This window comes from Panthera tigris, chromosome B4 (assembly GCF_018350195.1).
Source record: "Panthera tigris isolate Pti1 chromosome B4, P.tigris_Pti1_mat1.1, whole genome shotgun sequence".
NCBI lineage: Eukaryota > Metazoa > Chordata > Mammalia > Carnivora > Felidae > Panthera > Panthera tigris.
The window spans coordinates 93,414,209-93,439,184 of record NC_056666.1 but is presented as its reverse complement, the minus strand read 5'-3'; the positions used below and the strand labels follow the sequence as shown (position 1 = coordinate 93,439,184).

General features: G+C 37.4%; 1 protein-coding gene and 1 pseudogene across 6 annotated transcripts in view; one reads left to right on the top strand and one right to left on the bottom strand.

The window, feature by feature from the left end:
- FRS2 (fibroblast growth factor receptor substrate 2) overlaps positions 1-24,976 on the bottom strand; it is a 108,389-nt gene that overhangs the window by 14,462 nt on the left and 68,951 nt on the right. For 5 of the 6 annotated variants that reach the window (XM_042992731.1, XM_042992734.1, XM_042992733.1 and 2 more), the window contains exon 4: positions 11,193-11,296. The exons of the other annotated variant lie outside the window; for it this stretch is intronic. The gene's annotated coding sequence lies outside the window, so the exon portion shown is untranslated. The remainder of the gene's footprint in view (positions 1-11,192; positions 11,297-24,976) is intronic. 6 annotated transcript variants of the gene reach the window in all.
- On the top strand, positions 21,838-23,389 carry LOC102955318 (annotated as a pseudogene).

Genomic DNA, 24,976 nt, shown 5'->3' with positions numbered 1-24,976 from the left:
GTGCCCCTCATAAGCTGCTGCTACAGCCCATGTTAGAGCGGGCGGCTACCCAGTGCCTCTGCTTTAGCACACCCTTCTTTTCTCCAGGAGATTAACATATATCATGCTTTTTGGCTTATAAAATTATGTGGCTAATTCCAACACAAATCATTGCTCTTACAAGAATACACATTGTTTGTTCATCTCTCTCTCCTGAGAGATGTCAGCCAATTAACTCAGGAAAATCTCTCTTCTCATTGATTCCACTTACAAGCATCTCACAACCTCCTTTCTGAAATAAGTTTAATTATAGTAAATATGACTAACAGAAGTGACAGTGATCCTTCTATAACCCTATACCAAGGAATAATCTTAAGTTTCGAAATAAAATATATCAAAGAATCAGTGTACCAACCTATAAGGCTCTAGAAAATATTGAAAAGCATCCAACAAAATCTATGAAAACTTTTTATTCTGTCCTACCTTCAGTCCTCTTTTTTTTTCTTTTCCTAATTTTTTTTTATTTGAGTAAAAGACACATAACATAAAATTGATTATCCTATCTATTTTTAAGTGCACAGTTTATGAGAGTTAGATATATTCAATATTGTTGTGCAACCAATATCTAGAACTTCTTCATCTTAAAAGATCGAAACTCTGTACCCATTAAATAGCTCATTTCCCCTCCCAACTAATGCTGGCAACCACCATTCTACTTTCTGTTTTTATGAGTTTGACTACTCTAGGTACCGTATATAAATGAGATCACAGTATTTATCTTTTTTGTGCCTGCCTTATTTCACTAGGCATGATGTCCTTAAAGCTTACCCATGCTGTAACAGGTGTCACAGTTTCCTTTTAAAGCTGGAACAATATTCCACTACACACACACACACACACACACACACACACACAGACACACACACAGACACACACACACACACACACACACACACCAGATTTTGCTTATCCATTCATCTACTGATGGACATTTATCCACCTTTTAGCTACTGTGAATAATGCAGCTGCTAACATGAATGTACAGATATCTTTGAGACTGTGCTTTCAATTCAATGCTGCTGATCACAGGGTAATTCTATTTTTTATTTTGTGAGGAACTGACATTCTGTTTTCCTCAGCAGCTGTACCACTGATGTTCCCACGAGTATGCCTAAGAGTTCCAATTTCTCCACATCCTCACCAACATGTTTTCTGTTTTTGTTTGTTGGTATTAGCCATCCTAATGGGTATGAGATGTTATCTCCATGTAGTTTTGATTTGCATTTCCTTAATAATTAGTGATCTTGAGCATGTTTTTATGTGCTTAGTAATCATTCATATATCTTCTTTGGTGAAATGTCTATTGGCCTTGGCCTATTTTTGAGTTGGTATGTTTTTTAGTTTTGGACTCTAAAAATTTTTTTTAAGTTTATTGATTTATTTTGAGAGAGAGACAGAGAAAGTGAGCAGGGGAGGGGCAGAGGGAGAGGGAGACAGAGAATCCCAGGCAGGCTCCGTGCTGTCAGTATGGAGCCTGATGTGGGGCTTGAACTCATGAACCATGAGATCATGACCTGAGCCGAAGCGAAGAATCGGACGCTTAACCAACTGAGCCACCCAGGCGCCCACCCCTGTTCCGGATTTTTAGAAGTTCTCTATATATTTTGCATATTAATCTCTTATCAAATATGTGGTTTGCAAATATTTCCCCCCATTCCGTGGGTTGCCATTTTCAGTCTGTTGAATATTGTCTTTTCATGTACAAAATTTTTTATTTTTCGTGAAGTCCAATTTGTCTATTTTTGCCTTTGTAGCCTATGCTTCTGGTGTCATACCCAAGAAAGCAGTGCCAGATCCAATGTCGTGAAGCTTTTGTTTAATGTTTTTTTTTCTAAGAACTATATTGTTTTATGTTATATTTATGTCTTTGACCCTTTTTGAGTTAATTTTTGTATGGGTGTTAGGTGAGGGTACAAGTTCATTCTTTTGCATGTGGATATCCAGTTTCCCGAGCACCATGTTTTGAAAAGATTGTCCTTCCCCCATTGAATGGTATTGGCACTTTTGTCAAAACTTAGTTGACCATATATGTGAGGGTTTGTTTCTGGATTCTCTATTCTATTCCACTGGTCTATCAGTCTGTCTTTATGCCAATACCATACTGTTTGATTACTGTAGCTATGTAGTAAGTTTTGAAATCTGGAAGTGTGAGTCGCCCTGTTTTGCCTTTTTAAAAATACTTTAAAAAAATGTTTATTTATTTTGAGAAAGAGAAAAAGAGAGTTCAAGCAGGGGGACTGAGACAAAGAGAGAAGAGAGGGAATCCCAAGTAGGCTCTGTGCGTCAGCACAGATCCAATGTGGGGTTCGATCCAACAAACCATAAGATCGTGACCCGAGCTTTAAAATCAAGAGTTAAATGCTTAACCAACTGAGCCACCCAAGTGCCCCCTGTTCTTTTTCAAAAAAATGTTTTGGCTATTTGGGGTCCCCTGAGATTCTATATAAATTTTAGGGTGGGTTTTTCTATTTTTTGAAAAAAAAAAAAACACCACTGGATTTTGATAGGGGTTGCACTGAATCTGCAGCTCTCTTCGAGGAGCACTCACATTTTAACAATATTACATCTTCTAATCCATGAACACAGGTGTGTTTAGTTATGTCTTCCTTAATGTCTTTCAGCAATGTTTTGTAGATTTTGTTGTACAAGTCTTTCACCACCTTGGTTAACTTAATTCGTAAGTATTTTATTGATGCTACTGTAAATGGAACTGCTTTTGTAATTTCCATTCAGATTGTTCACTGCTAGTATATAGAAATGTAACTATTTTTTGCATATTGACTTTGTATCCTAGTATTTTGCTGAATTTGTTTATCAGTCCTAAAAAATTTTTGTGTGTGGAATCTTTCAATACATATGAGATCATATCATCTGCAAACAGATAGTTTTACTTCTTCCTTTCCAATTTGGATGCCTTCTATTTCTCCTTCTTGCCTAACTGCTCTGGCTAGAACTTCCAGTACTATGTTGAATAAAAGTGGTGAAAGCAGGCATCCTTGACTTGTTCCAATCTTAGAGGAAAGTCTTACAGTCTTTCAGTACTGAGTATGATGTTCACTGTGTGGTTTTCAGAGGTGGCTTTTGTCATGTTGAGGTAGTTTCCTTCTATTCCTCATTTTTTAAATTTTTCTACGATGAAAAAATATTGAATTTTGTCAAATGCTTGTTCTGTATCAGTTGAGATGATCATGTGGTTTTTTTCCCTTCACTTCATTAATATGGTACATTATAATGATTGATTTTTCTATGTTGTACCACTCTTGCATTCCAAGAATAAATCTCACTTTGTCATGTGGGATTTAATATGTTTCTGATTTACATATTAAATGTATGCTTGTATTTGCTAGCATTTTGGGGAGGATTTTTGCAACAATGTTCATAAGGGATATTGGGGGGCACTTGGTTGACTGACTCAGGCAGTGGAGCATGCGACTCGATCTTGGGGTTGTGAGTCCAAGCCCCATGCTGGGTGTAGAGATTACTTAAAAATAAAATCTGTAAAAAAAAAAAAGAAGGATCTTGGTCTGTAGTTTTCAGTGTCTTTGTCTGGGTTTGGCATCAGGGTAATGCTGTCCTCATGGAATGAATTAAGAGGTGTTCCCTCTTCAGTTTTTTGGAAAAGTTTGAGAAGGACTAATGTTAACTCTTTAAATGTTTGGTAGAACTCAACAGTGAAACCAATCCTCTTCTAGTCAGGATATTTTTGATTACTGGTTCAATCTCCTTACTAGGCCCATTCAGATTTTCTATTTGTGATTTTCTTGGTAGATTTTATTTCTAGGAATTTGTCCTTCATCAATGCTATCTAATTGATTGTTAGATACATTGTTAGTGTACAATTGTTCATAGTACTCTCTTATAGTACTTTTTATTTTGGTAAAATCAGTAATAATATCTCTACTTTCATTTCTTAATTTAGTAATTTGAATCTTCCCTCTTTTTTCTTTATCTAGTAAACATTTGCCAACTTTGTTGTCTTAAAGAATTAACTTTTTATTTCGTTGCTTTTTTTTTTTTCCTATTCTCTGTATAACGTATCTCTGCTCTAAACATCATTATTTCCTTCCTTCTGTTATCCTTGGTTTCAGTTTGTTCTTCTTTTTCTAGTTCCTTAAGTTAGTTATGTTGTCATTTTGAAGTTTTCCTAATTTTTTAATGTAAGCACTTATAGCTGTAAATTTCCCCCTTAGTACTGCTTTCTCTGGATCCCATTCTTTTTGGCATGTTTCTATTTTCATTTATCTCTAAGTATTATCTAATTTTCCTTGCGATTTCTTCTTTGATACACTGATTGTTTAAAAGTGTGTTAATTTCCAGAATTTTATGATTTTTCTCCAGTTTTCCTTCTGTTGTTGATTTTTAACTTCACCCCCATGGTTAGAGAAGATACTTTGTATGATATCTATTTTTTAAAATGTATTAAGAATTAATCTACAGCCTGACATATCATCTATCCTGAAAAATGTGCCATGTGTACTTGAGAAAAACGTGGATGCTACTACCATTGGGTAGCGTGTTTCGTTTGTTTGTTAGATTCAGTTGGTTATGTACTCTAGTTCCTTACTGATATTGTCTAGTTGTTCTATCCATTATTGTGAGTAGGGTACTGAAGTCTCCAACTACTATTGTAAAACTGTCTATTTCTCCCTTCAATTCTGTCAGTTTTTACTTTGTATATTTTGATGATCTGTCATTAGGTACATAAATGTTTATAATTGCTATACTTTCTTGCTCTGTTGAATATTTTATTAATATATAATATTCTTGTCTCTTACAAACTTTTTAAATTTATAGTCTATTTTATCTGATATTAGTACAGCCACCTCCGACCTCATTTGGTTACAATTTGAATGCAATATATATTTCCATCTTTTCACTTTCAATCTACTTGTCTTTGGATCTCTAAAGTGAGCCTCTTGTAGACAGCATATAGTTGGATCATGTGTTTTTATCCATTATGCCAATCTGTCTTTTGATTGGAGAGTTTAATGAATTTACAATTAAAGTAATTACTGATACGAAGGGACTTCTGTCATTTTGCTATTTGTTCTCTATATGTCTTAAGGTTTTTTGTCCCTCATTTCCTACATTACTGTTTTTGTGTTTAGGTTTTTTGTTTTTTTTTCCTGTAGTGAAATGTTTAAATTTCTTTCTGATTTCCTTTTGTGTGTGTTTTCTACAGATATTTTCTTTGTGGTTATCATGGGGATTAGATCACATCCTAAAGTTATAATAATCCAATGTGAATTTATACCAGCTTAACATCAATAACATATAAAAACTCTGCTTTCTTACATCTCCATCCCCACTCCTTTCAGTTACTGATGTCCCAAAGCTCTGTGCTTATACTCATAGTGCCCAAAAAGATAAACTAATAATTCTTTTCCGATGTTATTAGTTTCTTATATAGAAAACAAAAGAATTACAAGCCACAATTACAATATTAGCCTTTTTTCACCTTTAAATGTTATTCGTCTCTCAATCATGTAGAAAACAAAAAATGCAGTTATAAATCGTTGTTGCAACAGTACTAGTTTTTATAATTCCCCTGTATTCATCTCCAGTGAGATCTTCATTTCTCCATATGGCTTCAAGTTACTGTCTAGCATCCTTTCATTTCACGTTGCAGAACTCCCTTGAAAATTTCTTACAGAGCAGGTCTAGTGATAATGAACTTCCTCAGCTTTTGTTTATCTGGGAATGTCTTAATTTCTCCCTTACTTTTAGAGGACAGTTTGGCCAGATACAGAATTCTTGGTTGGCACTTTTTTTCTATGTTTATTTATTTTTCAGAGAGAGAGAAAGAATGCAAGCAGGGAAGGGGCAGAGAGAGAGGGAGACGCAGAATTCAAAGCAGGTTACAGTCTCTGAGCTGTCAGCACAGAGCCCAACACAGGGCTCAAACTCATGAACTGTGAGATCATGACCTGAGTCGAAGTCGGATGGTTAACCATTGAGCAACCCAGGTGCCCCAGGCAGTTTTTTTTCTTTTAGCACTTTGAATATATAAGCCCACTGCCACCTGGCCTCCAAAGTTTTTAACTTTGCAATTTGCTGATAACTTTATTGAAGATCCCTTATATATGATGATTTGCTTCTCTCTTGCTGCTTTCAAGATTCCTTGTGTTTGGCTTTAGAAAGTTTAATTAAAATGTATCTTGATGTGGCAATCCCTATCAAAACAACACCAGCATTCTTTACAGAGCTAGAATAAACAATCCTAAAATTTGGAACCAAAAAACAAAAAACAAAAAACAAAAAACACCCAAATAGCCAAAGCAATCTTGAAAAAGAAAACCAAAGCTGGAGGCATTACAATCCCAGACTTCAAGCTGTATTACAAAGCTGTAATCATCAAGACAGTATGGTACCGGCACAAGAACAGACACTCAGATCAATGGAACAGAATACAGAACCCAGAAATGGACCCACAAACATATGGCCAACTAATCTTTGACAAAGCAGGAAAGAATATCCAATGGAATAAAGACGGTCTCTTTAGCAAATGGTGCTGGGAAACCTGGACAGCGACATGCAGAAGAATGAACCTGCACCACTTTCTTATACCATACACAAAAATAAACTCAAAATGGATGAAAGACCTAAATGTAAGACAGGAAGCCATCAAAATCCTCAAGAAGAAAGCAGGCAAAAACCTCTTTGACCTTGGCTGCAGCAACTTCTTACTCAACACGTCTCCAGAGGCAAGGGAAAAAAAAGCAAAAATGAACTACTGGGACCTCATCAAGATAAAAAGCTTTTGCACAGCAAAGGAAACAATCAGCAAAACTAAAAGGCAACCGATGGAATGGGAGACGGTATCTGCAAACATATCAGATAAAGGGTTAGTATCCAAAATCTATAAAGAACTTACCAAACTCAGCACACAAAAAACAAATTATCCAGGGAAGAAATGGGCAAAAGCCATGGATAGACACTTCTCCAAAGTAGACATCCAGATGGCCAACCGACACGTGAAAAAATGTTCAACATCACTCATCATTAGGGAAATACAAATTAAAACCACAATGAGATCCCACCTCACACCTGTCAGAATGGCTAACATTAACAACTCAGGCAACAACAGATGTTGGCAAGGATGCGGAGAAAGAGGATCTCTTTTGCATTGTTGGTGGGAATGCAAGCTGGTGCAGCCACTCTGGAAAACAGGAAGTATGGAGGTTCCTCAAAAAATTAAAAATAGAACTACCCTACAACCCAGCAATTGCACTACTAGGTATTTATCCAAAGGATACAGGTATGTTGTTTTGAAGGGGCACATGCACCCCAATGTTTATAACAGTGCTACTGACAATAGCCAAAGCATGGAAAGAGCCCAAATGTCCATCGATGGATGAATGGATAAAGAAAATGTGGTATATATATACAATGGAGATTATTCAGCAATCAGAAAGAATGAAATCTTGCCATTTGTAACTACATGGATGGACCTAGAGGGTATTACGCTAAGTGAAATTAGTCAAAGAAAGACAAATATTATAACATAAAATATTATATGTTCACAGATGAACATAAGGGAGGGGAATCAAAAATAATATAAAAACATGGAGGGGGGGGCGCCTGGGTGGCGCAGTCGGTTAAGCGTCTGACTTCAGCCAGGTCACGATCTCGTGGTCTGTGAGTTCGAGCCCCGCGTCAGGCTCTGGGCTGATGGCTCGGAGCCTGGAGCCTGTTTCCGATTCTGTGTCTCCCTCTCTCTCTGCCCCTCCCCCGTTCATGCTCTGTCTCTCTCTGTCCCAAAAATAAATAAAAAACGTTGAAAAAAAAAATTAAAAAAAAAAAAAAAACATGGAGGGGACAAAACATAAGAAACTCTTAAATATAGAGAATAAACAGAGGGTTGCTGGAGGGGTTGTGGGGGGGGGGATGGGCTAAATGGGTAAGGGGCTTAAGGAACCTATCCCTGAAATCATTGTTGCACTATATGCTAATTTGGATGTAAATTAAAAAATAAATAAATTTTTAAAAATGTGTCTTGATGTGTGTCTCTTTGAGTTAATCTAAATTATTCAGAGTGCAAAGAGCTCCTCGGACGTTTACATTCATCGGTTCTTTCATCAAATTTGGGATGTTTTCAGCCCTTATTTCTTCAAATATTCTCTCTTCTAGCACTCCAATATGTATGTTGCTCCACTTGACTGTATCCTATAGGTCTCTTAGATTCTGTTCATTTTTCTTCAGTTTGTTTGATCTGTTCACTTTTTTTCAATCTGTTTTCTGTTCCTCAGACTTGATAATTTTCATGGTCCTATCTTCATGTTTGCTGACTCTTTGTTCTGCCTATTCACATCTGCCTTTGAATCTACTAATTTTTCCATTTTAGTTATTGTACTTTTCAGCTCCAGGATTTGATTTCTTTTTATTTATTCCTTTATTGGTATTTGTTTTCCAAATCTTCCTTTAGTTCTTTCAGTATCTTTAAGACAATTGTTTTTGTCTTTGTGTAATATATCTGTCATCAGGACTTTTTCAAGGGCAATTTCTGTTGATTTCTTTTTTTCCTTCAAATGGGCCATACTTTCTTATTCCTTTGCCTTGTGATTTTGTTGTTGTTGAAAAGTGGTATTTTAATCTAATGTGGTAGAAATCAGATTTTCCCCTTTGCTGTTTTTTGCCATTTTATTTTTTTGATTGTCATAGGCTCCCTCTTTTGCCAACAGTCAGCCTAAGATATAAACTTAAGGTCTTCTCAGGTCTTTTCTGGGCCTTTTTCTGGGCATGTGTAGTCACTTTTGAAATCTCCCTGTATATGCAGTTGTTTTAGAATGTTGTAGTCTTTAATGTCTGTTTCCCAGAGGGGGAGAAAGAGAAAACTGAATGGGGCAAAAGAAGGTGCTAGCCCTTTAAATCTCCCAGAAGTCACTTCAGCTGGAGGGGAAGAGCTTACAACAACAGGGAGAGGCTCAACAACAGTGGTTGACTGCCCATCTCTTCCTGTGTACCTCTGTGATCAGAAGCAGCAGTCAGTGACCCAAGCACAGATTTCTGACATTTGGAAGAGAAGATCCTTTTTGCCTATCTTGGGTCTCACAAGCTATGTGTAAGCTACACAGGACTAGGAGAAGAAGATGGGTAGCTGTGCTGAGAGCTGAAACTGACCAAAATTAATCACAATTTATAGCCAAGCCTTCTCCAAGCAGATGCAAATCTTTAATAACTCCAATTTACCAAAACAGTTATGTAAGATCCTGCCAGGGCAACTGTTGCCGATGTGGGGAGACTGATTCCTGATGCTTCCTATTTTACCATGTTCCCAGAATTCTCTCTGAACCTCTTTTTGAGTATCAATATATATATTCATTTTTGTTATTTTATTACTTGATTATTAGCACTGCCAAAGTACCATGAAGTTCTTTGCTTGCTTTTTCTATGCAAACATTTAGTATGTCAGTTGTATCAGGGATTAATAGACACTATGGCCTCATTTAAAAGGATATACAAGAACACATTCTGAGTTCTGAATAACTGATATACCAAAGCACTCCTGGAATGAAACAACCCAATGGACCACAGTGTCCTGCCTTTGACTCTGAAACATGAATGTCTCAGATACTCTCCATGACTTCTTAACTATGTCTTTGGTTTCTTCCCAGAAGCAGAAGGCTTACAAAAGGTGATTTGGAGGTAGTGAGAGGAAAGAGATAGTTATAGACACTACATGGAGCCATAATCTTGCTGTAACATGGATATTACTTTATAAAATACATATCTACATGAGAGCAACTATGATTCCACTAAAGCCCTCACTATATGCTAGACAGATTCATTTGGATTATCTCAATCTATACACCCACCCAATGAGGTAGGTACTAGCATTATTTCTCTGTTCCAAATGAAGAAACCAAGGCTTAAAGAAGTTAGGTAGCTTTCCCAAGTCAATAGCTGATAAGAAGAAGATCCAGGATTAAATCTGAATCTGACTCCAAAGCCCAAGCTCTTATTAATTAAAATATATAAAAAGCTTAAAACAGTGTCTAGTATATAGTCAGCAATTAGATGTTAGCCACTGAAATAATAATAATTGATTTTAAAACGATGTTTTAAATGGCAATCAGTCAACCTCTCTGTGCCTAGGTTTCCTCATTTATAGCATTAGGATACCTATTCACAGAGTTATTGTGAAAACCAAATAAATTCTAGCTATAAAAACATTTAGAAAAACATATATAATATGTGTATACGTTTAAGAATATGTTTAAAAAGACAAGGAATTATTATATCACCACTACAGGTAAAAATCTCTTGTATTACAAAGGGGCCTTTTGCTCTCTAAGCACAGAAGCCTAGAACTTAAGCACTATCCTCATAACGAGTTACATTAATAAATTTAGTAAAGCTGTCCTAAATCATTCCAATATGATTCTTGCAGAATGACAAGCAAAGAGAACACTGAACTCTATTCATGAGTGTGATTATAAATTTGGTGCTTAGGAAGGTATATTTGCTCTTTCAGTTCACTAGCACTGTGGGTGAATTTGGCTTATACTACAGTAGTTCTGTTCAAATGTAGCCAGGACAGAATATCTATAGTTAGAAGCATAGCAATATAACTCTAAATTTGGGGCACAGCTAACTCCACATTTAATTATATTAAAACAATCAAGAGAATGGTATTCAAAAACCTTGTTCTTTGTGTCAGTGGTTTGGTTATTTTTAAACTACTGGGAAGGTCTTTTTTTTTTTTTTTTTTTGATTGATACATATTAGTTTTCTGCTTATTTTAACACTGCTAAGGATTTTTTATTATTTATATTATTCTAAGGAAGAGTTAAAAAACAAACAAACAAGCCAAGGGGAGAGATTTCTCAGTATATTCTGCTAGTCACAAAACCAGAGCCATTCTGTGAAAAGTAAGGACACCTGCAACAGTTTCCTTGTTAGCTGAAAAAATTTAAAGTACACATGAACACACAAAACCAAAAAGTTCCCAATTATCTTTTAAGCTTCTATCCATGAATATGGTTGTATCTGCATATTCCTAAATAGATTTTTCTTCCTTTAGGTTTTTTATTTTACTAGGGGCTATGGTGGTGAACCACTTTGCAATTCAGAACCCTTTAACCACCCCCTCCTTTTTAAACTTTTCAAAAAACAAAAATAAAAAACTCTTCAAAATTAATTATGTTACTTACAAATCACTTCAATATCTGGTACTTTATTTTCTGGAAACTCTTTATGTCTAATCTAAATTCCTGGTACTGCAATTTAAACCAGATTCCTCTCATTTCTGTTTTCTCTGTAAGAGATAAGTAAAACCAGGATGATCAAGAAAAAGTAAGCACATACTTATATATATTTAAACTGTTGTCAATTCATTTTCCTGTGAGTAAATCTAAAATGTTAACAAGGCAAGGGCAATCCAGATCAAGAGTATATGCAGAAGCACAGAAGTCTAATAGGGCATGGCCTGCTCCAGACATAGCAAATAATTTCTTACAGCTGGAAGACAGGGTATGCCCAGGAAAATATTAAGAGATATAGGTAGGAAGACAGGCTCATGCCATTTCCTGAGGGGCCAGTTTGTACTTTCACAGTTCACATTCTCCCTTAGAATCTGAAAGATGCCACTCATGTCTTAACCAAAATACCATCCTATAGAGGCAGAAAATCTAGAGTACATACAAGGAGAACTTGTAATTCCTAAGAATACAGTCCATGGTGTTTTACTTTCTATGATGCCCAAAGTCTAACCTACAGTCACAGTCACAGCATCCATCTATAAACATAAATATTCTCCTAACAGCATCTGAACTTGCCTGCAGTGAGTGTGTCAGTGTAGGACGATGACCTGAAGTTCAGATACTTCTTCCAGACCTAAAAAAAAGTTACCCACTCTGACTTCATATTTCATACTGATCTGAAAAAAGTCACTTTCAATCATGCATTTTAAGAATGAAATAAAAGAATCTGTAGCTATATCTTTACTATCTAACAACAATTGTGTGTGTACTTAGCAAATACTGAGAAAGTGGTATTAAAATGGCTTGCTAAAAATAAGAGAAATTAAAATGGAAGATTATATAAAACACCACTCTACCTTTAAGTATACTGGTCATAATTCAATCTGGAATCATCTATAACTTTGGAATATATTACACCTAGAAACACTGCTAATGAAATTTATATAATTAAGTTTGAGTGTCCGTAATCTCTGTCCCAAGATATAAAAACACAACTACACATGTGCAAACCCAGAAGATGAGTCACTCTACTCTAGCTAAGTCAATAATGGTAATCAGTACCAACGGCAACAATTCCAGCATCTTCAAGCATAGGAAAAAAAATCAACCTTGGGACCTCTCAAACCCTTAGTTTAGAACTTTATATTGCAATCTAAAAATAGGTACAAGGAAATCAAATACTGTCCTCCAGTAACATCAAAGTGCCAAATATTCTATATGACAGATCATGTAGCTCTCGCCACTAAAAATCCACAGACCACACCACAGAAAGCAGTCATGTAAGACAGCGGTAAGAAAGAATAGGTGTTCTCCAGAAATGCCTGAAAACTGGAATAAATATATTTGGTCTTATGGAGATGGTGCATTCAATTTTCTGTGAGTATTGTGTAACAAAATTCAATGTTCAGATTCTTCAGCTCAGTTATTTCTATATATGAATTCATACAACTGCATCAAATTAACAAGTGATAGCTTAAGCCTCAAAATAAACTTCTAGCTTATAAATTTAATAATAGACAGTAGTTCACTAGCCTAGATCAAACTCTAGCATAATATTTAACCTATGACATTTTACTAAACTGAGCAACAGCAAGAGGTAAAATCTAAGTATCAATTTTACAGAATTTTTCTTAATAATGGTTCTTAAAAAGCATTTGGCTTTATTCTTTAAAACAAAACACTAAATGCAAGCCACTCTAACTTCAGACGTCATGTGAAATATGCAACTTATTCAATATCAATCAAGCAATAAATATCCATAAAATGATGCAACATTGCAAGAGAATCTCTAGGCATCTTCGCTTTTTATATTATATGCTTAACCTAGAACTAAATAAACATTAATGAAAGGAAATAAAGTGGTAATTTGAAAAACTGAATATGTAAGTGGAATATACCACAAATCTGTATTTCCAAACACAGGTGGATATCATGCTAGTACAAGACTCCTATTAAAAGCCTAAATATTGACTGTGTGTACACAGAATGTATACACATAATCTACTTAAAGTAAGGTTAGCCAAATGCCAAGCAACTCTAAATAACCCTCAAAACAAATTGCTTCATGAACAGCTCAGATTCTGCATTTAACTCAATCTAAATGCTCTTAAACATAACCTCAAAGGAAAATAAACTTGATTATTTATTTTCCACTTTTAGAGCAATGCATTCAAAATTACTGCTATAATCTAGCATTAAAATTATCTGATTCAAGTACACCATTAATAAAAATGGTTGATATATGTGTTTTCTAACACTCCCCAACCTCCCAAAATGCCCCCCACCACAAAGTTAACCAGAAATAGTTACATCAGAGTACATCTTTCCACGTATGGGGCCATTAATAAGCATTGTTTAAAGAACATTTAATGACCAAAAAATGTTCATGGTATAAAGTTAAAGCAGGAAAGAAAGAACAGATCTGTTCTTTTAAAATGCAATATGGTATCCTGGATTGGATTCTGGAACAGAAAAAGGACATTCGTGGATAAACTGGGGAAATCCAAATAAAGTCTGTAGTTAACAGTATTGTTAATTTCTTAGTTTTGAAATATGTGTCACAGTAACTATATGAGATTAACATTAGGGAAGGGGCGACTGGGCAGCTCAGCTGGTTAAGCATTCAACTCTTGATTTCACCTCAGGTCATAGCTCATGGTTTCTGAGTTCAAGCCCTACATCGGGCTCCGCGCTGACAGTGTGGAGCCTGCTTGGGATTTCTCTCTTTCTTTCTCTCTAAGTAAATAAATAAAATAAACTTAAAAAAAATAAAAAAGATTAACGTCAGGGAAAGCCAGGTAAAGGGTATATGAGAATCTCTGCAGTATCTTTTCAACTTTTCTGTGATTCTAAAATTGTTCCAGAAAAAAAAAGGGTTTTGTTTTTTTTTAAAGTTACTCTTTGTGCCCAGTAGCAAAATAAGAGGCTTCTCATTTTAAAAAATAACATCCACACTTATTTTTCTTTCTCCCACACCTACACAAAATACATGCATCCAGAAAAAAACACTACATTAAAACACACTAAAGTATTAATATTTGGTTCACCGATGGTAGGATGAAAAGCACATTTTTCTCTTTATATTTTCTACAGTGTGAATTACTTTTATAATCAACAATAAATTACTAACTAAAGAATATACAAATCAATACTTTATTAAGACTTCTTGTGAAAGAAAAGCTATAAATGTCTAGGCAGAGCCCAAAGGCAGACTATATACAAAACAGGTTAGGGCAGAGTGTGGAGAATGTGGTGGCCAAGGGAAACTGCCAGGAGTATTTAAGTAGGCATAACCCAATTAGTAAATGTTGGAAACCTGCCAATACACAGAACTTAACATCCACTCTGAGGCTAAAGGTGCTCACGGCCAGCAAAGTTGTAATCAGAATTCACGTCTTAGGGGAATGTCCTGAAGGGCCCCCACGATACTAAGAATTTATGGAGATGTATAGCTTGGGTTTATTCCAAACAAAAATAATGCAGTTGGGGGCACCTTCCTGGCTCAGCTGGTGGAGCATGCAACTCTTGATCTCAGGGCTATGAGTTCAAGCCCCACACTGGATGTAGAGATTACTTAAAAAAATAAAATCTTTAAAAAAAAATGCAGTTGGACATCTGGTACACAACTACCCACTGAGAGCTTCTAGAAACATTCTTCAGTACCATGGTGTGCTCTTTAGGTATTTCTCCTCTACTTAAGAACAGTAAGAAGAACAAGAGAAGTATGTTAAAATCTCTTTGCTTTGCTTTTCCCAGATGCTAGAAGACAGTTATAATCAAGGATTTCAGAGTGTCCAAGACCCAATGTTCTTTTGAGCCTTGATAAATATTTGTCTAGAGAACAATCTTTCAGTGAAGACTGCTGGGAACTATTTTCTTCATTCTTCAAATGGGGAAATGAAGTGAAAAAATTAATCAAAATTTCATTGAAAGCCAAATTCTGAATTTTTAGTTTTCTTGTCTACCACTTTAACAAAGACAATATGCACTTTTTCCCTAGAGCTTCCATGGTTTGTTTTCCTTCAGTTGTACCTTGATTTTAAACTCGAGATATCGATCAACCAAGGTGAACATAATGCCAAAGAGCTATATTCAAAAGTATAGCTAAGATCACTGGGGATATTCCCTCTGAGCACTCTTATGATAAAACATAATTTTAAAGCAATGATGAGACTATTTCTTCCTTTTTTAAAAGCAAATGTGGAGAAAGCAAATATCTACAGAAAACAGTGAGAATTTCTCTTTTTTTAATGTTTATTTATTTATTTATTTTGAGAGAGACAGCATGAGCTAGGGAGGGGCAGAGAGTGAGGAAGAGAGAGAATCCCAAGCAGGCTCCGCATTCAGTGCAAAGCCCTAGGCAGGGCTCAATCTCACAACCATAAGACGATGACTTAAGCTGAAATCAAGTCGGATGCTTAATCGACTGGGCCACCCAGGCATCCCGAAAACAGTGAGAATTTCTAAGATGTTTTACCCTGTCTCACTTTCATAATATTTTTTCACCAGTACTGGCTGAAAAGCTATCTATGCTAATTCCCTTTTAAAAAAGAAATCTGGGGCTACGTGGGTGGCTCAGTCAGGTAAGCATCCAACTTCGGCTCAAGTCATGATCTCACAGTTCATGAGTTCGAGCCCCACATGAGGCTCTCTGCTGTTAGCACAAAGCACTTCAAATCCTCTCTGTCCTCTCTCCCTGCCCTTCCCCCACTTGCACTTGTGCTCTCGCTCTCTCTCTACAACAAACATTAAAAAAATACATAAAGGGGCGCCTGGGTGGCTCAGTCAATTGAGTATTCAACTTCGGCTCAGGTCATGATCTCGCAGTCTGTGAGTTCAAGCCCCTCATCGGGCTCTGTGCTGACAGCTCAGAGCCTGGAGCTTGCTTTGAATTCTGTGTCTCCCTCTCTCTCTGCCCCTCCCCGACTCATGCTCTGTCTCTCTCTCTCTCTCTCTCTCTCTCAAAAATAAACATTAAAAAAAAATTAAAAAATAAACATAAAAATCTGTAAACTTAATTCAACAGTTAGCTACAAAGAATATTAGTCTCATATAATTATGTACATATGACATTCTGGTCAAAGTCTTGAAATTTTTCCACATGCACGGGCACCTGGGTGACTCAGTAGTTGAGTATCCAACTTCATTTCAGGTCATGATCTCACAGGTTGGTGGGTTTGAGCCCCACATCAGGCTCTGTGCTTACAGCTGGGAGCCTGGAACTTGCTTCAGATTCTGTGTCTCCCTCTCTCCCCTCTCTGCCCCTTCCCAGCTCGTGCTTGCTCTCTCTCTCTCTAAAATAAATAAATAAATAAATCCAAAAAAGTTTTTTTTCTACAGATATTTTTCCACAGATATTCCAAATCTGAATTCTCTGAAATTATGAACTCTGCTAAATATAAGGCAGAATGCAGCTAAAGCAAGACTTTAATTCTCATATAATTGATAAATGGCCTACAACAGCTCTACTATCCTAATATGTTTTAAAATACCATATCAGAACCTAAAATAAAAGGCTTTGTTTTTAGCATTTTAAATTCCTCTAGCAGAAGGCAGTATGAATCTCTGATAATGCCAGCAAGGCAGCATGATAAAATGAAAATATCATGGGCTTTAGGACAACGGAAATCTCAATTCTTTTTGTTTTGGTTTTGGTTTTGTTTGTTTTTTGTTTTGTTTTGTTTTTTAGTTTATTTATTTTTTGAGAAAGAGAGAGAGAGAGAGAGAGAGAGAGCGAGCGCCGGCTGGGGAGGGGCAGGGAGAGGGAGAGAGAGAAACCCAGGCAGATTCTATGCTGTCAGTACAGAGTCCAACAAGGGCTCCATCTTACAAACCATGAGATCACAACCTGAGGGGAGATCAAGAGTCAGACACTTAACCAACTGAGCCATCCAGGCACCCCCAGAAATCTGAATTCTTCTTTAATCTCTCTGAAAATAGAGGAAGACGGATTAGAGCAAAATGTAAATGTTAGCATCAGTAATATTTGATGGCTGATTAAACTGGGAAGGAAAGCAAGATTCAAAGAATGCACTCACATTTTCATTCAGGTGACAGTACACTCACTGAGCTGGGGAACACAGGAAGGACACAAGATTAAGCAATTTTGAATGCACTGTGATGCCTATGAGATATCCAAGTGGAAATGGCCAACAGGCAAACAGAAGCACAGGTATGGAGGTGGAAAAAAGATCTGAGTTGGAGATACAAATCTGGGTCATCTTATGGATGCAAAGCATGGGACAAGATGAGACTGCCCAGTGAGAAGAAAAGTTAAACCTACAGAAATAGAAAAATTAAACCAATATTTAAGGGAACTGCAGGGAAGAGAAGTCCACAAAAGAGCTGGATAGGCACTGTCCAAGAACCCATAAGAATATCTCCAAGAGTATGCTATACAAAAGCCTAGGGAAGAGAATGATTTAAGATGACACGGGATAAGAAGAGGTGTCTCATTGATAAGATTGCAAAAACCATGGAAAGCTAATTAAAAAGAATATTTATGGGGAGCCTGGGTGGCTCAGTTGGTTAAGCATCCGACTTCAGCTCAGGTTATGATCTCACGGTTCATGGGTTCGAGCCCTGCGTCGGGCTCTGTGCTGACAGCTCAGGGCCTGGAGCCTGCTTCAGATTCTGTGTCTCCCTCTCTCTGTGTCCCTCCCCTGCTTGCACTCTTTCTCAAAAATAAATATTAAAAAAATTAAAAAAAAAAAAAGAAAGAAAGAAATGAATATTTAGCAGTAAGGAAAAGCAGAGTAGAAACAATCAGCTATCTTCAAATTTCTGTCTGTTTCATGGAATAACGGACTTGACTTCCTCCTGAAACAGAAATTGAACCAAAACAGTAAGAACCAAAACATAAGAAGTCAGCGAGAATAAAACATATCTCATCTAACAAAGAACTGAGTTACCAGTCATTGGCAATGTTCAGTAGATTCCACTACTGGTCAAAAAGTTGATGAGATGACTTTGAGCTTTCTTTCAACTGAAGTAATTCAAGGACTAAACTAAATCTGAAATATTTGCACTAAAAGGAACAAAGGGATTGATTCAACAAAAAAGCTCTTATATACTTAGAAATATAAAGTAATGACTCCATGGAGTTTTAAAAATCATATTCAGTTAATCCTAAGTAAAACACATAAAAAAGAGAAAGGCATCTTTAACTGTGTGAGTCCATTACATGTCTGGTTTTTTTATGTTTATTTATTTTTGAGAGAGAGACAGACAGAACTCAAGCAGAGGAGGGGCAGAGAGAGAGGGAGACACAGAATCTGAAGCAGGCTCCAGGCTCTGAGCTGTCAGCACAGAGCCCAACATGGGGCTTGAACTCAGGAACTGCGAGATCATGACCTGAGCTGAAGTCAGACGCTTAACGGACTGAGCCACCCAGGTGCCCCTAACCTTGTGAGTCCAAAGTAAAACATTTAATACGAAATAAAAACTTTTAGGAGGTGATCCAAGATGGTGGCACAGGAAGAGCCTGAACTTATTTCCTCCCATAGACACACAAAATCTACAGCTACATATGAAACAATTCCCACTAAAGAAGAACTGAAAACTAGCCATCTGAATAGCTCCCTCCATAAGGGATAAAAGGGCCACATCAAGATAGGTAAGTGAGGCAGAAACATGGTCTTACCTCCTCAACCCCACTACAACCACCCACAATAGGGAGGGATCTCACAGACCAGAGCCTCTCCTTGAAGTGTGGACCTACAACAGAGGGATAAAAATATCTGGCTTTGGAAACCAAGAAGGTTTATGTCCAGGGGATCTGGGGAGCTGTATGGATCCTAGATACTCCTTTTGAGGGGTTTGTGTGTGGACTCACTTATCCCTAGACCCAGTGCAAAAGTAAGCAGTAGTTTGAGAGGTAACTGGATAATATATGAAGATTTATTCACTAATCTTAAAAGTATCTGCTAAAGGAGCAAGGACCAGTTGGGAGTTTCTTTGCGGAGGGAAGTACCAGCAAGTACCATTTTTGTACTCTCCCTCTATGTTACTACTGCAGGTGGGCACATGCAGACACAGCCTTGCCAAGGCCACAGGCATTCCTCCACCCCCCAAAACTCTTTCCTTGCCTCACTAAGGCTTACTCTGACCCCGGCACCCCTCAGCCTCTCTAAAACCCATGGGTGAGCATAGTCCACATAGGGGACACCACTTGATCACTTGGCCCTGGTTGCTAAAGGGGCTTGCATTTCTGGGCTCCACAGCACTATAAAAATCAGAAAAACAGTTAGTTCTAGACAGGTTATTACACCAGGGGTACTGCAAAGACAGCAAACAGAAACACATCCCCAGGACCAGTAGGTACAGGCTTCAGGTTTGCCACACCCAAGGGACACCTCCAGATCTGCTGGTCCAGAAGTCAGCAGGGTTTATGATTGTAGTCCCATAGGACTGTATGTATTTGCATACATTAAAAGCCTACAGATCCGGCTTCCAATCAGCCTGAAACCAGGTAATGATTGAGATCACTCCCTTGTAACACTGGCAGGTCTTGGCACATTCTCATCAACTGGGACCTTTGAAGAATAAATCAGGCTACTCAGACAATCACAAAGGTTTGAGAAACAACCAAGAGCTAGAGCAAGGCTGAACAATAGGCTCATCTAGGTTCATTGTCTACACAAGGCCACTCCTTCAAGACTTGGAAAGAAAGGTGATTTACCTAATAAATAGAAACAAATACAGAAAGACAAGCAAAATGAAGAAACAGAGGAATATGTTCCAAATGAAAGAACAAGATAAAATCCCAGGAAAGACCTTAATGAAACAGAGATAAATAAGATAATCTATCTGATAAAGGGTTCAAAGTACTGGTCATAAGCTCACCAAATCAAGAGAAGAATGGATGAACACAATGAGAACTTCTATAAAGAGATGGAAAATGTAAGAAAGTATCAGATGGATGTTACCCAGCTGAATGAATATAAATGAACTGAAAAATACACTAGAAGGGTCCAACAGCAGACTAGATGAAGGCAAAGAAAGGATCAGTGACCTGCAAGACAGGGTAGTGGAACTCACCCAAATAGAGCAGCAATCAATCTATGAATAAATTAAAAGTAAAGACAACTTAAAGGACCTATAAGACAAAATCAAGCAAACCAACATTCGTATTATAAAGGTCCCAGGGCAGGGCGCCTGGGTGGCTCAGTTGGTTAAGCACCCAACTTCGCCTCAGGTCATGATCTCATGGTTCATGGGCTCAAGCCCTGTGTCAAGCTCTGTGCTGACAGCTCAGAGCCTGGAGCCTGCCTCGGATTCCGTCTCCTTCTCTTTCTGCCCCTCCCCCACTCATGCTGTTGCGCTCTCTCACTCAAAAGTAAATGCACATTAACAAATTTAAAAAAAAAAAAAAAAAAAAAAAAGATCCTGGGGCACCTGAGTGGCTCAGTCAGTTTAAGCATCCAACTTTGGCTCAGGCTATAATCTCACAGTTTGTGGGTTCGAGCCCCACAACAGGCTCTGTGCTGACAGCTCAGGGCCTGGAGCCTCCTTTGGAGTCTGTGTCTCCCTCTCTCTGTCCCTTCCTGCTTGTGCTCTGTCTCTCTCTAACGTAAATAAACCTAAAAAAAAGTTTTAAAAAAAAAAAGGTCCCAGAAGAAGAAAGAGAAAGGGGCAGAAAACTTATTTGAAGAAATAATGGCTGAAAGTTTCCCTACCCTGGCAAAGGAAAGAGACATTCAGGTACAGGAGGCACAGAGTTCCAAATAAGATGAACCCAAAGGGATTGGCACCAAGACACATTATAATTAAGATGGCAAAAGTTAAAGATAATTAAACGTAGCAATAGAAAAACAACATATTACCTGTGAAGGAACCCTCATGAGACTGAACTTTCAGCAGAAATTTTGCGGGCCAAAGGAAGTGGCATGGTATATTCAAAGTGCTGAAAGGAAAAAACTTCCCACAAGGAATATTCTACCCAGCAAGGTCATTCAGATTGAAGGAGAGGTAACAAATTTTCCTGACAAGCAAAAGCTAAACCAGCCTTACAAGAAATGTTAAAGGGACTTCTTTCAGCTGAAAAGAAAAGGCAATTACTAATAAGAAAACACAAAGTAAAAATTTGGGGTGCCTGGCTGGCTCAGTCCAAAGAGTTTGTAACACCTGATCATGGGGGTTGTAAGTTCAAGCACCACATTGGGTGTAGAGATTACTTAAAATTAAAAATCTTAAAAAAAAAAAGTAAAAATCTCATTGGTAAAGGTAAATATATAGTAAAGTTGGTAGATTAGCCACTTACAAGTTAGAAGGAAGGTTAAAAGACAAAAGAAGTAAATTTAATTAGAACTATTAATGGTTGAGGGATACACAAAATAAAAAGATATAAAATTCGACATCAAAAACACAAAATGTAGGGAAGGAGAAGCAAAACTGTAGAGTTTCGGAATGCATTCAAATTTAAGATTGCTACCAACTTAAAATACTGTTAAATGCTGCTCTATATGAACCACATGGGAACCACAGAGCAAAAATCTATAATCCACAGAAGATAATGAAAAAAAAAACCTCTAACCATAACACTAAAGAAAGGCATCAAAACGCAAGAGAAGAGAGCAAGAGAAGATGAAGAGAGAGGAACTACAAAAACAGCCAGAAAACAATGAACAAAATAGCAATAAATACATATCTGTCAATAATTCCTTTAGCCCTTCCACACGGTCATGCTGAGCTAGTAGCAGCAGCCACAACCTCAGCCACACCTGCCACCTGCCACGGCCTCTCGACCATGGACCCCCACAAAGTGCACGAGCTCCAGGCCTTCGTGAAAATGTATAAACAGGATCCAAGTGTTCTGCAAACTGAGGAAATGCGCTTCCTGCGGGAGCGGATGGAGAGCATGGGGGGTAAAATACCACCTGCTACTCAAAAAACTAAGTCAGAAGACAGTATGAAGGAAGAAAAATCATAGTAAGAAGGTGGAGGAAAACATAAAGATAGATGAACCATCAAGTAAGGAAAAGTGATCTAGAAATTGACAATGAAGGTGTGACTGAACCAGATACTGATGCCTCTCAAAAAATGGGAAATGAAAATGTAGAGATAACCAAGGAAATGACGGATCAGGCAAATGATAAAAAAGTGGCTTCCACTGAAGCCCTAAACAACAGTGAACTACAGAAAGCCACTGACTTGTTCACACATGCCTTTAAGTTGAATCCTCGCTTGGGCACTGTGCATGCCAAGAGAGCCAGTGTCTTCATCAAATTACAGAAGCCAGATGCTGCCATCCAAGACTGTGACAGAGCTATTGAAATAAATCCTGATTCAGCTCAGCCTCTCAAGTGGTGATGGAAAGCACGCAGACTTCTGGGCCATTGGGAAGAAGCAGCATGTGACCTCGCCCTTGCTTGTAAACTGGATTAAGACAAAGATGCTAGTGCAATGCTGAAAGAAGTTCAACCGAGGACCCTGAAAACTGCTGAACATTAGATAAAGTATGAGTGAAAACACAAAGAACAAGAAATCAAAGAAAGAACAGAAAGGGTTAAGAAGGCTCGGAGAGAACAAGAGAGCACCCAGAGGGAGGAAGAAGCCAGAGCTTCTTTCCCAGGTGGCTTTCCTGGGGGGGATGCCAGGTAATTTTTCTGAAGGAATGCCTGGAATGGCAGGAATGCCTGGTAATTTTTCTGGAGGAATGCCTGGAATGGCAGGAATGCCTGGGCTTAATGTAAGTCTAAGTGATCCAGAGGTTCTCACAGCCACATAGGATCTAGAAGTTATGGCGGCCTTCTAGGATGTGGCCCAGGACTCAGCAAATATGTCAAAATATCAGAGCAACCCAAAGGTTATGAATCTCATCAGTAAATTGTCAGCCAAATTCAGAGGTCAAGCATAATGCCCCTCTGACAAATCAAGCCCTTGCTGAAGCAAAAGCAACTTAGATCACCTGGCAAATGTCACAATAATATAAACCAGTGTACCTCTGACCTTCTCATGGACAAAGCTGGGATGCTATGAAGAGAATTCCTACCCCTCTGCCCCACATGCAACTGAAACATTTTACAGTGGTTTGCCATTCGGGTATTTATTCAGATAATGTTTTCCCACCAGACATTAGAAACTTTAAATACTTTTTAAACCTTCAAAATATTTAAAAACATATTAAAAGGGTGTGTTAATCCCTACATTTTTCTTTACTAATCATTTGAGGGTTTTTTTTCCTTTGGATTAATTGGGCAAGGAAGATACTTCAGTATGGAAGACTTATTACTCAGTTTGAGTGAAATCAAGGTCTATTAGCAAGAGGCAAACAGAACATTTAAACAGATGAAGTCTGAGTTGGATATACGGTTACTGAGGCATTTTTACTTGTCTTTTTAAATGCTTTATTTTTTAAACATGATTTATTTTGATAAAACCATTGGGACCACCAAGTGTTGCACTAGGACCTGGGTAGGGACCAGAAGTACTTGGCAGGACAACAGCAACCTTACACCTTTTATACACCATGCACCCTTGTGCAGATGCATTTAAATCTTATAGTGTGGTGAAGGAATGATATTTATAATGCTGCAATAGCATTGGATTACTTAGCCGTGCTCTTGTCTGATATAGAAAAGAAACGTTTTGCATCATTTCAAGAAAATAATACTTTATTTTTTTATTTATTTAGAGAGAGAGTGTGCGTGCATGTGCGCACAGGCTCACAAGTGAGGGAAAGGCAGAGAGAGAATCCCAAGCAGACTCCGCACTCTCAGCACGGAGCCCGACATGGAGCTCCATCCCGTGAATTGTGAGATCGTGACCTGAGCCAAAATCAAGAGTCGGACACCTAAATGACTGAGTCACCAAGGCACCCCAATATTTACTTTAAAATAACTAAATTCTCCAATCATAGACAAATAATGGCTACACAGATATTTTTTTAAAAGACTTATCTATATGTTGCCTACAAAAGACTCACTTCAGATCTAAAAGTGATGAGATGAAAAAAATATTCCATGCAAGTGGGAAAAAAAAGAAGGCTGGTATGGCCATACTCCTATCAGACAAAACAGACTTTAAAACAAAAAGCATAATAAAAGAGTATTACATAATAATAGAGATCAATCCAACAACAGCATGTAACATTTATATACATTCATGGACTAGCATAGGAGCACCTAAATATAAAGAGAAAATATTAACAAGTCTAAAGACAGAAATGACAGCAACACAGTAATAGCAGGGAATTTTATATCCCACTTGTATCAATGGATAGATCATCCAGAAAGAAAATAAAAGAAACATCACCCTTAAATGACACATTAGACCAAATGGATTAATAGATACACACAGAACATTCTACCCAAAAGCAGCAGAATACACATTCTCAAGTGCACAGGGAACGTTCTCTAAGACAGATCACACGGTGGGCCACAAAACAAATCTCAACAAATTTAAGAAGACTGAAATAATAGCAAACATCTTTTTCGACTACATGGTATAAAACTAGAAATCAGTTAAGAAGAAAACTGGAAAAATCACAAATTTGTGACAATTAAACAACATGCTACTCAACAGCCAATGGGTCAATGAAGACATAAAAGAAAAAAGAAAAAATACCTTGAGACAAATGAAAATGGAAATTCAACCATCTACAATTTATGGGATGCAGCAGAAACAGTTCTAACAGGAAAGTTTACAATGACCCAGGCTTCCTTCAGGAAACAAAAGAAATATCAATCTAATTTTATACCTCAAGGAACTAGAAAAAAAAGAAAAAGAACAAAGCT